Here is a 19,064-nt window from a genome sequence, read left to right on the forward strand (position 1 = left end):
ATGCAGTTCCGCATTATTAACCCTTTGCATTGTGTGATATCTTGTTGCAATTTATGAAAGAGTATTATAATAATTGTACTATTAACTATATTCTCTTAACATGTGTACCCTCAGCCAGTCAGTCTCCTCTGTAATCCAATATCACAATGCTACAGACAAAGTAGTCCTGTCATGTACCCAAGCTGCTTAAAATCAATAAAGTGTCCTGCAAAACTTTCCATCAGCTGTCCCTATTCATCTTTCCAGCCTCCTCTTGCTCTCTGCACTAGAATTACTTAGCTTCTACTTCTACTTGTACTCACTCTGATTCCTCTGTGTTTAATGTTCTTTCTTTTATGACCAAATAGTATGAACTCATTCATCAGCTTTCCTCTTAATCAGCATAATCCCAGGGCATCTCCTGCTGACTAGCTGACAAGGTAAAATCCCTGTTCTAAACTCTGGTGGCACCGTTTATCTCTCTTTTGAAACACTTAACACCATCGCTATTTTACATTTATTTCTGTGATTATTTGATTAAGTTTGCACTCCCTCATTAGAACGTAAGTTTTATTATTTAGGAAAAGTCTTTTTTTTTGTTTTCTGTTTTTGTTTACCATTTTGCCCCAGTGGCCAAATAAATACTTGATGCATAGTAAGCACTCACATAGAATTTGAATGAATGAATGATAGCTATTGATTGTTGAGGTCTTTTTTTCCAGGAAATCATCTAAGCATTTTATCGTATTATCCTCTTTAAACCCCCAAGAAAACTCCTTGAATGTGCTTTAATTATTTTTCCATTCTATCGATGAGGAAACTGAAGAATAAGTAGGTTAAATAACTTGCTTAAGCTCAAATGGGTAATATAATAGGTGACAGAATAAGGACATGAGCCTAAACAGCCTGACATCAGACCCTGTGCTCTCAATACTACAGCTGCCTCAATATATTTGTTAAAGAGTTGGACGGACAGAAAGTTGAATGGGCACATAAGTTAATGTCAGCATAGTGTTTGGGTATTTGGAAAGAGGGAAGGAGAGGAAGTCAGGCTATATACAGCTTTCCATGGTATGTAATACAAGACTTGGCTGGTCTTTGTGTCCAGTTCCTTGGAGATACCCTCTAAATATAGAATTTCCAGCGATTGGAGTATCTTTGTTAGTCACGGTGGGCCCTGGACTACATTTGATAATTTATGCTAGAGAGATGCTTTAGGATGGGGGCAGCCACATCAGTAGTCTTAGGGACTTAGAAAGATCAACCATATGATTGGTTGTGGCATTGAGCTGCATTAATCTAAACTCCAGGAAGGGGAGGGGCACTGGAGGTTGAGTTCAACCCAGTGGTCACTGAATCAATCAATAATGCATAAATAATAAAACTTTAATACAAACTGGATAATGATTCTATGATTGGTAATACACATTCTCTCATTTCATGGAGAGAAGTCATGGAAGCTCAGTGTTTGAGACCCTCACTTCATACTTGTATCCTTTTTACTATAATAAAGCTATAATGGCAAGTACAGCACTTCCCTGAGTTCTATGAATTGTTCTAGCAAATCTTCAAGCCTGAAAGTATTACTGGATTTTGTTTGGGCTCCTGGCTATGCTGCAGAAATGAATTTCAAGAGCACACTGGGGTTAGGTCTAACATGGCAGAGTGTGCGGCATGGATGCAGAGAATTCCCGAGCCCTGGCCCCTTCTCTCCCTGGTTTACATCCTGTGGGGCTCGTAGAACCTGTTTAAAATAGAGAACAAAAGGAAGGGATTGAACAAACTGTAGGCCATAGTTTCACTCAATGACAAACTCCTGGCTGGCTTGCCAAATATGTTACTGAATTTTATCTAAGTTCTTGTCTAGGTTCTTGGCTATGTTGCAGAAATGAATGTCAAGGGCACACCAGGTGAGTTAGGCCAGTAATTTATTCAGGTAGGGAGGGAAGAGAAATGGCAGAAAAGAACAGAGCAGGGGTCCCAGATAGAGAGGGAGGGGGTAAAAAGGGATAAAGAGGGCTGATTTATAAGCTACAATTCCCATTATAGATTATAAATCCCCAGGTTTACTGGCATGGCCATGTGACAGAGGAAAAACAGCGAGGGCAGCACACAGAGGGCAGGAATGGGTCCAGAGGCAAGAGAGCAGGGAGAGAGTGGGCTCAGGCCTTGCAGTTTGTTTTATAAATGATTAATTATTCCACCCCTTGCTAGTGGCAGGGGAGGGATTCCAGCTCTTTGCTGTTTTGACTGATCACCCCCTATGAGGACCCATTGATAAAGTCCCTAGGGAATAGCCAGTGCTTTTCCTTGCTCCCAGAAAAAGTCTTTGTTCTGGATAGCAGAATCTTGGGGAGGGTCTTCCAGCAGCCATCTTAAGGGTTACTGATGTCCACGTAGACTCTCTGTCAGGTTCCAGATCGTCTATTTATTCCCTATCTTATTAGCCCAAATTTGTAAGCACTTGGTCAGAAGTGTGTGTGTGTGTCTGAAGTGAGTGTAGTCTTGTAAAGGATTGTGCCCTTAACCTGTGAAATCTTAACTAATTTCCAGTAGTTGGTTAGAAGTTATTGTAGTTGATGTTGAAAGTTATTGCACATGATGATCAAGTGGTTTGATCATGTCTGAGAGTTTAGTGGAAAAAGTTAAGGAGCACACATATGCAATGCAAGCAAAGAAAACAGGTAAAGGCTGGTGTGTCACAGAACTGAAGGAGAGATTGATAGTAGATCTAAGTGCATGACCTATGGAATTGAGAAAGTAATGCTGAGATACTTTTGGAAATGATGTGTGGCCCCTCAATTTCGAAAGTTTTCAGCCATTATATACTCCAAATCAGTTCACAAATCTTTCTCACATCATCCTCTTCTTCCACTAGAAACACTTTTTCTAATTTGTGAATCCCTCTGGACATACAATTTTCCTGTCTCAATTTAGGCTAGCACATGGTATAATTTAACTTCTTTGAGGAGAGCTCATTTGTGCTATTTTATGACAATTGGTTCTTAATCATTGATCATTAAGATCTCCCTGATTTCATTTTATTTCTGATTTCTTCTTTAAACAAAATCAGGACTCCCAGTTATTCAGAATACAGTTTCAGAAGTTGATTGCTGTAAGATTAAGTTTGTCCTACAAAATTGTTAGTAGTTTTACAATGCTTTTCACAATAGCTGTTTTGTTTTGTTTTTTCCTGGAAATTACTTTTAGTCAACCCATTTTCAAAGTATTATTTGCCTCTTGAGCAAATTTGCTGAGAGAGACAGACACCATGTTTAAATGATAATAATATTATCATACACAAATTACATAAGCTATTAAAAAAAATCTCTCTGAGAAACAGCCATAACATAGCAAAACTATTCAGAAACACCACATAAAAGGATCTATAAGGACTGATCTTTTATTTATAAATACACATTGGTTTTCTATGAAACGAGTTGAACCATATAGTGACGCACATGAAATGGTTCAACTTGAGCACTGGGTGCAGCACTGGAATGCCTCACCGCTACATCATTGACAATCCAGAAGCATGAGTTTGTTTGCACTGGACTCATTACCGAATGGCCCATAGTGAATGTTCGGCAAACAACAAAGAACATTGAACAAATTCAACAAACTTCTGTCTTTCTAGGTACTCTATATTAATTACTATATCATATATATATATTTTTTTGTCACTTCAGATCCTCTCAGCCTCACTTGTCTCCAAGGCTCTTGGCAATACCATCCACCGGAGGACTGGTCCCTGCAGGACCAACCTCACTGGAGCACACCTTAACTGTGCATGGCCTTATGCTCCTTTGTTGAATCTCTCTCCTCCTGCCCCAAGCTTTGTCACTCATTGCTTGTTGAGGTATAATCATTTGAGGACCTAGTGTCTTCCATACTTGCCCAATCTGGCAGTGTCAGGGAGATAGTGCACTGAGAAACACAACTTTGAGCAATGGGAGACAAGAGAAAGCAGGTAAGTCTTCTTCATCAGCATCATCACCAACACCCGCAGACCATCTGGGACACTGGCGTTCATAGAGCGCTTGGGAGATTGTGCCATGAGATTGAGCAGTCAGTTGATGTGATACCTGTAAGTCACAAGGTGTCAGTAACACACTTCACACCATTTCTTGTCCTTTCTTCCCTGCTTCACTCTCCTTTTCTTACACTCCTCCTTTCCTGGCATTGAACTCCTCAACATAGCTTTTGCCATAGCCTCGGTTTTCTAGACCACCTGGGTTTGGACATTCATTTAATCCTCATAAGAGGAGGATATGTTTCAATTTGTGTTTTAAGTCTCATCTTGGCTGCAGTGTGCTGATAGAAGGGGGAGAAGAGAGGAAGTGAAAATCTGGTTAGGAGTTTATGGCAATGGTGCCATTGAAAGATGATGGTCGCTTGGTAAAAAATGCCAGCTGTAGAAATGAAAATAAGTGAACAAGTTTGAAATCTAGCATTCTATTTCATTCTTTTCATGTACACTGCCTTTTTGTTTACACACTTTGACTATGAATGCACTTTCATAGGAATTGCTAGCATCTTGCCGAAGCTCAGTACATTTCTCAGCTATATAAACTGTATTATATGCAATTTTATATTTATATATAAATTTTATATATTATTGTCTATATCAGGATGCTTTTGAGAGCAAAAGGGGGTGCTATTCTTAGCTCTGCCAAGACAAAAGGCATAAACCAAGACTTTCCCAGACAAACCTGTGTAAGTGTTCACACTGAGTATATACCCTCTGCACATAGCTTACTATCAATGTAAAAAAAATATAGCAATTCAACAATTTCTTTCTATTTATCAAGGTATACCTCTATCAGAATTTTGTGCTTGACAAGTGTTTATTAGCTATTAGCTTTCACCACTGAATACAAATTAATATCATGAGATTTCAATTAAAATATTTTTCTATCCATTAGAAGAAGAAAACCTGGAAATACTTAGGACAGAAATATTTTTCAAGCCCTCCTGACTAGATTCAGCAATTTGGAAAGCAGTGGAGCTAGGTTTTAAGACCTCTGAAGTCAGACAGAACCTGACTTTTGAATTTCTTCTCCCATTTTCTCTCTCTCTCTCTCTCTCTCTCTCTTTCTTTCTTTCTTGATAGACATATTGTTTAGAGTTTATTTTAGTTTGCCAAAGGGCTGCTGATGCAAAGTACCAGAAATGAGTTGGCTTTAATAAAGGGGATTTATTTGGGGTAAAAGCTTACAATTCCAAGGTCTTGAAAAGTCCAAATTGAGGCACCTTAAGAGATGCTTTCTTACCAAAGTCAGTTGCCATGTGTTGAAGCAAGATGGGTACTGATTTCTGCCAAGGTCTCAGCCTTCCCCTTCCAGTTCACCATCTCTTGGAGCCCAGCTTCCAGAGCTTAGCTGTGAGCAGCCAGGCATATGGCAGGGCTCATCTCCTCTTGAGCTGCTCTCTGGGCCCAGTCTCTTGGGGGCTTTGTGCATAAGTGACCCTCTAGTCCTCTCTAACATGGCAGGATAAAATACGGTGTGTGTCCATCTCTCTGTGTCACCATTTTTATCAAACCCAGCCAAAGGAGGGAGACTCAAACTGAGTCATGCCTCACTGACAAATGATGAGAGTTCCTGTTGCTTCACCTTCTCAACAGCATTTAGTGGTGTCAGTGTTGTGGATTTTAACTATCATAATAGGTATGTAGTAGTATCTATTGTTTTAATTTGCAATTGCTCATTGATATATGGTGCTGAGCATCTTTCCATATCTTTGTTTGCATATTATTTAAACCATACATGATATGGTGGTCTGTCATAGTAGATTTTGACCATGAACTTAAAAGTCATTTTTTTCTCTTGGAAAAAAGGAAAAGCAATTCTGATCAATTTAATTGAGATCAATAGGATAAGAATAGTTTATAACTTGTCAAGTAGAATTACCAACATTTTACTAAAGATTAAAATTTGGATCATAGGCATTAAGGTCTGGGAGATGGTCCACATTTTTAAAATAGTCACAGTCAGTTCTTCTTGTGCAACCCTCTCTCATTTTTTAGTATTTTTTAAACAATTTTTTAAAATTTATTTTTAAAGAAGTTTTAGATGACAGAAAAGTTGCATAAAAAATATAGGGGATGCCCATATCCCCCACCCCCTCCCCTTCTCACATTTTGATCTATTAATAATATCTTTCATTATTATGGTACATTTGTTAAAATTGATGAACAAATATTGAAGCAGTTCTGCTAACCATGGTCTATAGTTTACATTATGGTTAATACATTGTACTGTACAACTTTATAGGTTTTGACAAAATGTATAATGGCCTGTATCCGTCATTGCAATGTCATGCAGAACAATTCCAATGTCCCCAAAATGCCCCATATTATACCTATTCTTCCCTCCTCCTCCCTCAGAATCTCTGGTGACCACAGCCTTTATATCAATGTTACAAATTTTTCCATTTGCTAGAATAATAATAAATGATACTTTGGTCCAAGTTTGCATTCCCCCCATGTTTGTTCATTCCTCAGTCTTGAAGATTTTGGGATGGTGGTGTCTGCTCTGCTTCAGATTGAAAGGGAGCTTGGATCTTACTTGGTAAGATGGAAGGAACTGTTTGCATGCAGTTTTATATACTCTTTGCTTTTTGGGATGGCTCTTGTTCATCATCAGCATTTTGTTAATTGTCCTGAATGAGTCCAATGACCTGGAGAGTGGGTGTTGGCTGCAACTCTGCTGCGATTCAGGGCTCAACCAGCATATGAACAGACCAAAGATTTAAGTCTATGGGATATATATTTAATGGGCACAGTACAAATTATAGGTTCAAATGAACGGGATAGAAGAATCATGTTTAGGGAAATTATAAATGAGTCTAACTCTGTTACAGTAGGGAAATAGGTTTTCATATACTACAAGGTAAGGTCCACTTATGGTGTGCTGATTTCATGGGGTTGCCTGTAGTGTCCTTGCCTGTAGTGTCCAGATGTCTCTAGAGCCTTCGGGAGCAGCCCTGTTTGAGGCTTTGTTTACTGCAGCAGTTAGTGAGATCCTCCAGAGATGTGCATAAGTGTAACCTCTGGAATGACCTCCCAACTTACTCTAAAATCTCTTAGTTATAAAAATTCTTTTGTATTTAATATTTCCTCCTTTTAGTCAAGGTCTTTTTCCAAATGCATTTCTTGTTGGCACTTGGTATTAATCCCTTAGTGCCAAGGAGGATCATCCCTGGGAGCAAGTCCCACGCCAGAGGGATTGTAGTAAGTTTATTTCTTGAGTTTGGCTCTCTCAGGCCACATTTGAGTAACAAGGAAGTTTTCAGGAGGCAATTCTTAGGAAATAGATATTACTAGGCTAAGTTTCAATTTTACAAGTATAATGTTCTTAAGTATAAGCATTAATATAGAGGGCTTGGCTTATTGGTCTATTTTCCTTTATTAGGTACTTCTAATGTACCCTAGAGATTCTTGCTATTCTATTGAAGAAAGTAGCAGGACTCCCCAGGATGGGAATTTAATATTTTGTTGGTTATTGTGTGGGTCTCGACCCACTGAAATAACCCCTTATGACCACATGAACACATTCATATTCCATAGAGGCATGCTCCAGGTGCACCCTTCCCCACACATCCCCCTGCTACTGACAATATCTAATTTAGTTAAATGTGTTCTAATATACTATGGGGGAAAAAACCACACTGTTCTGGTACATAAAATTTGAACTATTGCAATTTCTCAATTTAGGCCCTGTTCCTCCCTGCAAATTGTACCAAGCATGATATTTTTAGCTAAAGTTAACATATTTTCAGCCTTATTATATTCATGTATACATAAGATTTACTAACATTAAAAAGCAAGTCTAACTCTTTTGAAAAAATTAAAACATTTTATCCTAAACAAGCACATACTGGAAGCAGTTGAAGCATTTTAAAGTATATTTGTAGTTTGGAAAATTTGTACTTACATAATGGTCTGCCTCAAAAACCACATTTTAAGATTCTGGTTTCAAAATTGTTATTTGTGCTCATGAATTTACTTCTTTTTACTTCCTAAATATTATTGAAATGACTCTAGGGATATAAAAATAAGAGTGTATCTATTATGTCATTGGAAACACAGAATTTCTATCAAAGATCTAGAACTTTGAGAAATTTTTGGAAAATATCAAGTAGATGGAGGCAAAGGAGATGTCTGCCTATTAGGTAAGAGGGTGACTTTTCTCCCAAGAAGACTGGAAAAATTAAATCCAAGCTCAGAATGATAAGGATTGGAAGTGATAGTAGAATAACCTGGAGGTGGGTAGTACCGGTCTAAGTTCTCTTCACTCAAGTGACAAGCTTTAGTATTTGTCCTTTAACTTCACTTTGTATACAACAGACAGTATCAACAGGGTTCTTGAGGAACCCAGAACCAACATATCTAGAGATTTACTTTAAGGAATTTGTTTACATGATTGTGGAGTTGCAAGTCTGAAATCCAGGTCAGCAGGCTGGAAATTGAGGCAAGAATTGCTATTGCAGTCTTGAGTACAAAAATAAATGGGGAAGGCCAGTAAGTGGAAAATTCAGACAAGAGTCAATGTTGTGGTCTGGAGGCAGAATTTCTTTTTCTCTAGGAAATCTTACCTTTTTGCTCTTAAGGCCTTCAACTGATGGGCCCACCAAATTATCAAGGGTAATCTCCTTTACTTAAAGTCAGCTGATTGTAGATGCTAATCATATCTACAAAACACCTTCATAGTAATGTCTAACCCATCTAGACTATTGTTTGGTTGAATAACTGGACACAATAGTAAAGCCAAGTTGATATGTAAAATCAATTATCACATAGAGGAGCAACAAAGACCCTTGCTTAGTAAGGGAATTAGCTTAGCTTCATAGTAACTTTAAACTTTCCATTTGAAATTCTAGTTCAGAACTTATTCTTTTTTGGCCTCTTTGGAGGTTAGGATGGGCCAAAAATCAGCCACCTGCTTCAGGGGTCAGACAGAAATTGCTATTGAAGCAGAAATGTATACCTCCCTGTGATGTGGCCATCTGGATGCCAAGTCCACCAAAATGAAACCACAGAAAGCAAACAGAAAACATAATAACTTTAATAAACTTTCTCTTCCTTTTTGGCAAGGGTTGAAAAATTCAATCTCTGTAAAATAAACAAATCATATTACTAGGCTGTTTAAGAATAGGCCAACAGAGAAAACTTCCCAGCTTTGTGAAAAATCTCAGTACTCCAAAACAATATAGTGTGGAAATATCAGAGTAAATGCAATCCTCTAAAATGGACTTACTTCATGAAGCCCAAGAGAAGAAGAAAAAGTCCTTCTACCTTATATTCACAATATTTGAGAGACATTGTATTTACCATCATGGGACAATCTGAGATTTTTTAGGAACTCTTGTTTTTGAGGAAAAATATGATCAACATTTTTGAAAGCAAATCTCAAATTATGAAATGTATTGTTACTGGCAATCTAATCAATCATTCTGAAAATTAACTAAAGGATTTCAACAAGAAATAAATGCAGAAAATAAGGGAAGAATGATAAATAACTGAGTATAAAGCTCTAAGAAAATAAATATATTTATAATACAAATGCCATGGAATATGGGTAGAGTAGATAGAAGAGAAATAATAATCAAAGAAGGAATAGAAGAAAACTTTCTTTAGAGATATGCTGTAATCTTAAATTTTAAAGGGACTACTGAATATTACATGAAAGGAAAAAAGAAAGTATATTTACATACATATGCTCATAATGTTTTTACACTTCAGAGATAAATCCAAAAGCCATTTATTATGGAGAAGGGAAGCAAGCTATAACCTAAAAAAGAGGAAAATCTGGCTAATTCTTTTTCTTTTGAAAGAAGAAATGCAAGGCAATAATGAGGCAATAATACTAGAATTTTAGAGAAAATGCTTGTGACTTAAGATTTTTATATATGGACTAAATATAATGTTCAGTTATATGGCCAAAACTTCTAATATCCATTCTCTTCTTCAATTTTATTTGGACACTGTATTAGTCAGTCAAAGGGGTGCTGATGCAAAATACCAGAAATCTGTTGACTTTTATAAAGGGTATTTATTTGGGGTACAACTTATATTTACCAGCCATAAAGTATAAGTTACTTCCCTCACCAAAGTCTGTCACCATTTGTTGGAGCAGAATAGCTGCCAATGTTCAGCCTTCTTCCTCTTAAGGCTCTGTGGTCCCAGCTTCTTCCAATATCAGATGCAGGTTGGGATAAGTCTCATCTCTCTCCAAGAGCTTGTTTATCTCTGGGATCAGCTGCTCTGCTCTCTCCCATGTATTTACTTCCCAGGCTTCAGCTCAAAACTTCAGTTTCTTTGTGAGTCCCCACCCACCAAAGAGGCAGGGACTCAATGTCCTACTGACATGGCCCAATCAAAGCCCTAATCATAATTTAATCAGGCCCAGAGGAACAGACAAGTTTACAAATATATCAAATGTGTATTTTTGGAATTCATAAAGCTAAACTGCCAAAGGCACTTTCATTAATTTTTCCTTGAGAATATGTGTGTCCATGTGACAAATTTCTATCCAGTGATCCAATGAGATGTGAATGGAAGTGATATGAAAACTTCCAAGAGTCCTTAAAGGGGAGCAGCAACAACATTCTCACATCCCTCTCTTTCTCCATTATTTTGTTTGGAAATTGACTGTGATTACTAGAACTTGAGCAACAATCTTGGACCATAAATATGAAGTGTTTTCCAGGGATACAGAAAAGAAAAGCTGCATCAGTACTAAAATTCATAGAGTTACCATATGAGGGCTGAATTGCCTGTGTCCATACCTCCTTTGTGTGAAGAAATAAACTATTTTTTTAAAGGCACTTTTGTTTTGGGTTTTTCTCATATGCAGCCAAACCTGATCCTAACTAATATGACATATGAAAGAGCAATTAAAATATTCATATTTGTCAGGATTCATTAAATGAAGTAACTGAATATTTTTCCTGAAAAATTTATTTAGAAAGTTCTCTGGCCATCTGAAAAATGAATGAAAATAATTAACCCAAATATGGCCAAAACAGGTTCTAAGAGCAGTGACCATGGGCACAGTAAAACTTGAAAGTTGGTTTCTAAATAATTGTTAGCATGGTTATGAGATATAATTCAGATGCTAAATGCACAGTGTAACATAAATTAATATTAATAATCTGGATGTAAAAGTAAATATTACAAATAATGTGAGATTTGTGGGATATGGAAGAGAGGAAATAATGTATACCAAATTGCTCATCCTATGAGAAAGAATCTACAGGCTAAATATAATTCCTTTGGAAGAGAAATAGAGGTTTGATTTTTTAATACATAGATACCCACTACCAGAATGAAAATATAAGGTAGAGGTTTTACAAATCTGGAGATATTATAAAGCAATAGTTACATTAGTGGTAGAGCAAAAGATAGGAAAAGAAAAGAGAAAACAGTCAGACAGGAAAAATAGCCAGAAGTCTATTATAACATGATAGAAATAAGATTTCATTCGTTAGGATTATTTGAGGTGCAATGAGACAAATTTCAAATTCAGAAACTCAGTTCAGATTTGATAAAGCCAAAGTGAAAAACTTATTGACTCATTTTTTTAAAAAAAGCCCTGGACTTCAACATACCTGTTGTGTGTGCTTAAATGAAAATTCTATTATCCTCTTTTCTTTCTCCTTTCTGTGCAATTTGTAAACTTCCCTAATAAAAGCTAAAGAGTCTGGAGTGTGTCAAAAAATTACATACGTTAGCTCAATTCTATTCACTAAAATAATGAAATATAGTATTTAAAATAAAGGAATGGGAAATATTTATGGGATAAATTGAAATAAAAAGAAAGAATGGGTAATATTGTTAAAGAAAACTGAACTTTAGCATGAAGAATTTAGTTAGTAAAGAGGGATTATTTGAATAGAATAAAATCTGCGGTCAATACATACTAACTATAAAGTTTATATGCGAAATGGCATAATATGTGATTATAAACTATATTAAATTAACAAGAATTTGGCAAAACTTGAGTTGTAGTAAGAAACTTTAAAATTCGTCTGTTTTTGACAGATAAAAAAGAAAAATATATAAGTGGAAGAACTAAATAACATAATAAATTTGGCTTAATGTAGGTAGAGTCATTCAGCCTGGCTGTGTTGCAAGCAACTAGATGAGCACACTCTCTAGTCCACACGCTTTTGGGCACACCCAAAAGATGATGCACCGGCACTGAGCCAAAAGTCTCCAGCCTCGCCTCACCCTCCCCCTGTAAGCCCTCCACCTATCAGCTATGCCCCGTAAGCCAAACCACTATATAAACGCTGCAACTTCCTGAATAAAGTGGACGTGCATCATGAACCCTTCTCCGGAGTGAGTCTATCTCTGTTGTCCTTTTTTTTTTTTTTAAATTGTATTTATTTATTTATTTATTTATTTATTTATTTTTAATTCATTTTTTAAAAAAATATTTCATTCAAAAAATATGAGTTCCCATTCAACCCCACTGCCCCCACCCCCCACTCCCCCCACAGTAACCCCAACGAGCCCCTTGTTCAACAAGTGGCATCCGAACAGGGACTAGTTGCAGCCGATGCTTCTGCCGTCTACAACTCGGAAAACACAGACCAGCCCATCTGGGTCTCCAGCAGATTGATATGGCCTGCCGTGTCCACCGAAAAACAAGATGGTCAATTCTCCGCTGCCGAAGATGACCCCCTAGACAATCACTCAATTCGCAGGCAACATAAATAACATGTCCCTGGAAAAAAGGTGAGAAAAAAGCGGCCCTGTAAAACAACACCATCAACACCGTACACCTGCCCGTCCCATGCATTGCATCACATGGAAAAACATCAAATCATTATGCACAGAAGCCCAGTGTACAGCACCTGCTCCTGCAACACTGGAAACCCTCTTCCTCCTCATCTGCTCGATTCCCATAGCAAACTCTGCTCATGGACAGTAACTTTGGACTGCAATAAGGCATCTGCCTCTTCTTATGCCCATGGACACAGACACTCCACAGTTCCCAGCTGCATTTGCCACTGACTGTACCCTCGGCTTGCCATGTCTCAATGAACCTACCATCACTGAACAGCTTTTTAAAACATATAAGAAACACATATGCTTTAACAACTTACTCATACCTATTGTAACCAGGGATTCCCCTCCATATGCGTTACCCCAGTTCCCATAACTAACCCTTCGCTAGCTCGGCAGCAACTCAAAACCCTCTTACTTGGCCCTTAAAACCAACTGTTCCTCAACTTCACCCAACTATTAACATCCCAAATCTTATCGATTAACAACACCCGAGCCTTCTTTACTAGCTGCAATGCTAGTAAATAAACACTTCTTTACTAGCTGCAATGCTGGAGCGTGCACAGTCCCTCCTGTCACCTCCCAACCTTCTGCTATGGCTTATAATAGGAATCTTAGTTGTTGTCATATGTATTATCTATCAGTGTATCAACAAAAGCCTTCAAGCTTTATCCCAAAAAAATGAAGAACTGAAATTAGTACAATTGGCTCTAATTAATAACAGAGGGGGAGATGTAGGTAGAATGGCAGAGACATTCAGCCTGGCTGTGTTGCGAGCAACTAGATGAGCACACTTTCTAGTCCACACGCTTTTGGGCACACCCAAACGATGGCGCACTGGCACTGAGCCAAATGTCTCCAGCCCCGCCTCACCCTCCTCCTGTAAGTCCTCCACCTATCAGCTATGCCCCATAAGCCAAACCACTATATAAACGCTGCAACTTCCTGAATAAAGCAGATGTGCGTCATGAACCCGTCTCCGGAGTGAGTCTATCTCCATTGTCCTTACCCCAACTAGCCCCTCGTTCAACAGCTTAATATAGAGCAACAGAACAACATATGTATTATTTAAAAATATATACTGAACATTTACTAAGAGAGATTACATTTGGAGTCTCAAAATATTTTTATAATAAATCCACTAAATGAAACATTGCTCAAGCCTGTTTCCTTGTCCTAAATACAAATTAAAAGGATAAAACAACTCACACTTTCACAAATCAGATCATATCAAAACAAAGTAATATTTTCTTAAATAACTTTTTATAACCAAAGAGAAAAAAATAAAAATAAAACTTCATATATATATTTATATACATATGTATGTTGAGACATCAAGTTACATGAAAATGATAATGATACCACTACATATTTAAACTCAAGATAGGTGGTCAAAGCTGTACTCAGAAGAAAATAAGTTGTCTTAAATGTATTTTAAAAATCAAAATATTCAGTATATACACAGTCATCAATATCAAGGGCCCATCAATGGACCATCTTCTTTCACTAGTCATTGCCCCTGTTACTTGGGGATTCTGCTGATCCATTGGCAAATGTGACAGAGCTCCCCAGGATGGGAATTTGATATTCCTTCAGTTATTATGTGAATCTCCCCCACAGTGACAATGCCCCATGAACATCTGAACATATTTATATGCCATATATGTATGCTCAGGTGAGCTTCCTTCCATCACTGGCACCCAGAACCAAAGATCCTCCCCTGCTACAGTTGTAACTCTTCTGTGATCCAAACTTCTTAAAAAATGAAGCCAATAAAATAGTCAAATACAATTAAGAAAATGAATAATAATGATAGTTTTAAAAATAAGAAATAGAATGCAAAAAATTTACAAAAATAAAAATTTGGGATAAAAATAATGAAAAATATTAAATTTTTTTTGACATTTTGTCTTTCATCACTGTAAGATCTCTATGAACCTTAGTCTATGGTGCCTAAGAGTTGCCTCATGGGAGCCTCCTTGTTGGTCAAATAAGGCCTCTTTCTAAGCCTAACTCAGCATATAAATTCAGTACCTTCCCCCTAGCATGGGATGTGACTGCAGGGGATGAGCCTCCCTGGCACCACTGAGGGATTACTACCAAGCATCAATCAGCAATGCAAATGAAAAAAGACCTTGACCAAAAGATGGAAAAGGTAAAGACAAATGAGTTTATATGGCTAAGAGACTTCAAAGTAAGTAGGGAGGTCATTCCAGAGGTTATGTGTATGCATGTCCCAGCAGGATCTCATTGGCTGCCAAAGTAGATACTACCCAAAAAAATGGGGCTCCTGAGAGCTCTCAAGACATCCAGGCACTGTAGTTAGGGTAGATAGCTGAGGGAGTTTGGTGCTTTGCCAATGGGTCCTACTTTGGAATTTATGATCTCCAGTGTGACAGAGTTGGACTCAGTTGTGGTTTCCCTACACATGGCTCTTTTGTCCTTCTATTTGAACCTATAGCTAGTACTAGAATTGGTAGGTGTATGTCCAAGAGACTTAAATCTTTGGGTGGTCCATGTGCCAGCTGGTCTTCGAATCTCAATGGAGTTGCAACACCTACTCTCCACTTCATTAGAATCATCCAGGACAACTACCAAGGAGGTAATGGACAATTACTGTAACAAGAAACCAAGACAGTCTATAACTGCAAGCAAAAGAGTCCCATCCAAGACCCCATGGGATTTCAGTCCCCTCTCAATTAGAGGTGGAGTGTTTGGACATCACAATCCCAGAACCCTCAGTATTGGGGAATGAACTATGGACTAAAGTAGACTTACTGGTATTCTACTATGGCCTTATCATGATTGTAGCAATGGAAGAAATTATGTAATTGATGTGGAGGCAGTGGCCACTGGAGTTTCTGAGGGCAGGGAGAGGGAAAACAGATGTAATATGGGTGCATTTTTGGGACTTAGGAGGAATTTTCCTGAATGACATTGCAATGACAAATGCAGGCCATTATATATCTTGCCATAACCTACAGAATTGGGTGGGAGAGAGTGTAAACCAGAATGTAAACTTTAATCCACACTTAGTGGCAATGCTCCAAAATGTGTTCATCAATTGCAATGAATGTACCTCACTAATGAAGGAAGTTGTTAATGTGGGAAAATGTGAGAGGTGTGGGGAGTGGGACATATGGGAATTCCCTATATTTTTTATGTGACATTTGATAATCTAAGTATCTTTAAAAAATAAAAAAATAAAAATAAAAACAAAGAATAAGTATTGTATTAGTCAGCCAAAGGGGTGCTGATGCAAAATACCAGAAATCTGCTGGACATTATAAAGGGTATTTATTTGGGGTAGGAGCTTACAGATACCAAGCTATAAAGCATGTTACTTCCCTCACCAAAGGCTATTTGGAGCAAGATGGCTGCCAACGTCTGCAAGGATTCAGGCTTCCTGGGTTCTTATATTCCTGGGACTTGCTTTTCCCTGGGTTTAAGGTTCCTTTCTTCCTGGTGCTGGCTTCTCTGTCATCTGTGGGCTTACTTGCTGGGGCTCCAGCTTAAATCTTCAGTATCAAACTCCAACATCAGAAACCCTTGCATCAAAAGCTCCAACCATGTCCTTTGCCATGCCTTTTATCTGTGAGTCTCCACCCACCATGGGACTTAATGCCCTAATGATGTGGCTCAATCAAAGCCCTAATCATAACTCAATCATACTCAGGTACAGATCAGACTACAAGCATAATCCAATATTTCTTTTTGGAATTCATCAATTATATCAAACTGCTATAAGTATATAACTTAGGAGGTTTAGAAACAGTAAAACAAAAGGACTTTATAAATATAGATGAATTAGGTAAATGATATAGGACAAAAGAATACAAAGCTATTTATTTGAAAGCAGTAATAAAATTCAAAATCCTAAAAGTACCCAACTATACACCACTATGCTCTATACCTAGAAACACAAATATATCCCTAAATAAAGGGAATTAAACCAATGTTAAAAATTACATGCAGATCATATGAGAATAATGTACAAAACAGTAAAATTTGAAACCTTGATTTTGTAGAAGGGTACAATGTGTCCCCAAATACTTTTATAAAAAGCAGTATAGCCTGGAAGTGGATGTGGCTCAGGTAATTGGGCTCCCATCTATCATATGGGAGGCCCTGGGAATCAAATCCTGGGGCCTCCTGGTGAAGTCAAGCAAGCCTGCACCCCTGTGGAGAGCTGACAATAGACAATGAGCTCTAACAGCAAGGGGTGGAGGGATAAATAAATGAAGTAAAATAAATAAATCTTTAAAAATCAGTATAACCTAATTAGATATATAAACTTGTAAAACTTAGGTAAGTTTTTAAATCCATGTGGTGTAGGAATGCTTCAAAATGTATTCACCAAATGCAATGAATGTGCCACAATGATGAAAGAGGTTGTTTATGTGGGAGAATGGGGGTGGGGTGGGGTATGGGGTATATGGTAACCTCTTATATTCGTTAATGTAACATTTTTTTGTGATCTATGTATCTTTAAAAAAAGACAAGTAAAAAAAGGAAGAAAAAAAAAAAAAAAAAAAGCAAATGCCTCCAAAGGGTCTGGTCTCAAAGATTTTATGGGTGAATTCTTTCAAGGTTTCAAAAACAAGTAATTGTTATATTTTACAAGATGTTCCAAATAAAACAAAATGGAAAAATTTTCTAATTTATTACATAAAACTACCATACACGTGAAACTAATATTTGACTAAGAAAGTAAAGAAAATCTGACAATACCCCTTTTGTATATAGATTTTAAAAATTTAGCCAAAATAATATATAATTTAATATAGAACTATATTATTATAATATACCATTACAAAGTAAAATTTATTTCAAGAATTCAAAGATGTGTTACAGTTACTAAATTAGTCTAAGATTCCCTACTTTTGACACTTAGTGTGGTAGTTTGGAGTGGTATATGCCCAAGAAAAATATGTTCTTAAACTTAATCCATTCCTGTAAGTATAAACCCATTGTAAGAAGGACTTTCTTTGATAAGATTATTTCAGTTAAGTTTTGGCCCACCTCAATCAGCATGGGTCTTAATACTATTACTGACGTCCTTTACAAGAAGAATGAAATTCAAACACACAGACAGAAAGCCATAGGAAGGAATAAACTGAAGGTCACTGGAACACAGAAGAGAAGAGAGAGGTGGAGAGGCTGCCATATGTATTGCCATGTGACAGAAGAGCCAAGGAGGAAGGATCGCTGACAGCCAGGCCCAGAATGACAGTCTTTAGGAAGAAAGTATGGCCTTGATGATACCTTGATTTGGATTTTCCTCTTATCCTCAAATCTATGAGCTAATAAATTCCCATTGTTTGTATTTGCTTCAGCTGCCAAGGAAACTAAACCACTTAGGATTATTCTTCTGTGGTTCCTTTAAAACTGGACACAGACAAATGAACTAAAGAAACATGAGCATGAGTGAAAGTGATGTGTTAGGGGAAAAAACTTTAAGACCAGTCTGGGGTTTGTCAGGTTCGTTTTCTGCTAGTCTGATAATTGGAGCAGCTATTGAGGTGAAGTCTCTGTCAGCCAATGTCACTGAATGATAACATGAACTGAACCCTCTTGGGCTAAACCTCTCACATGAACAAGAAATAATTTATTGCTGCAGTTTAGGTCCTAGACTATCCTGACTGGTATCATTAATAAAACTTAGCACTTAATCTGAAAGAATAAAAATCACATGATTATTTTGATAAAACAAGAAAAGGAATAAGAAAAATTCTTATTCATCAACAAATGATAAGAGTTTATAGTAACAAATGAATAGAAGGAGGTGAAATCATCAACACAGTGATGTAAACATCCTTTGAAAAAGCCTTCCTAGATAGTTAGCAAATAAAAGGGCAAATGCCACAGGCTTTGAAATCTGGAGGACTGGATTGAAGAAACAGAAAAATTACATCTTAATCTACCAGTCAGTTCCCATTTCTCCTCCCCCTCATCTGCTCCCATGTGGCTTGGGAGCCACACAGAAGCCGCATAACCCTGGTTTCCTTTCACCATAGAGAGAGAGTGTAGATCAAATCATAGCAGAAAGTATGAATTCCACACATATTTAAGTGCAGGGACTTAAGTCCACAGAGACCCAGGGAAGAACACACGTCACTGAAGAATGCTGTTTACAAAAGGTGCTCCATGGGGGGTGCGGTGCGGGGAGAGAAACTGCCATAGAAAGGACCGTACAAACTATTGTGAATAATCCATTTGCAGTTAGCTCGACAACCTAAAGGCAAAATGATTATTCTTAAATGACTGACTTTTCTGGATTGACCCAATT

This window comes from Dasypus novemcinctus, chromosome 1 (assembly GCF_030445035.2).
Source record: "Dasypus novemcinctus isolate mDasNov1 chromosome 1, mDasNov1.1.hap2, whole genome shotgun sequence".
NCBI lineage: Eukaryota > Metazoa > Chordata > Mammalia > Cingulata > Dasypodidae > Dasypus > Dasypus novemcinctus.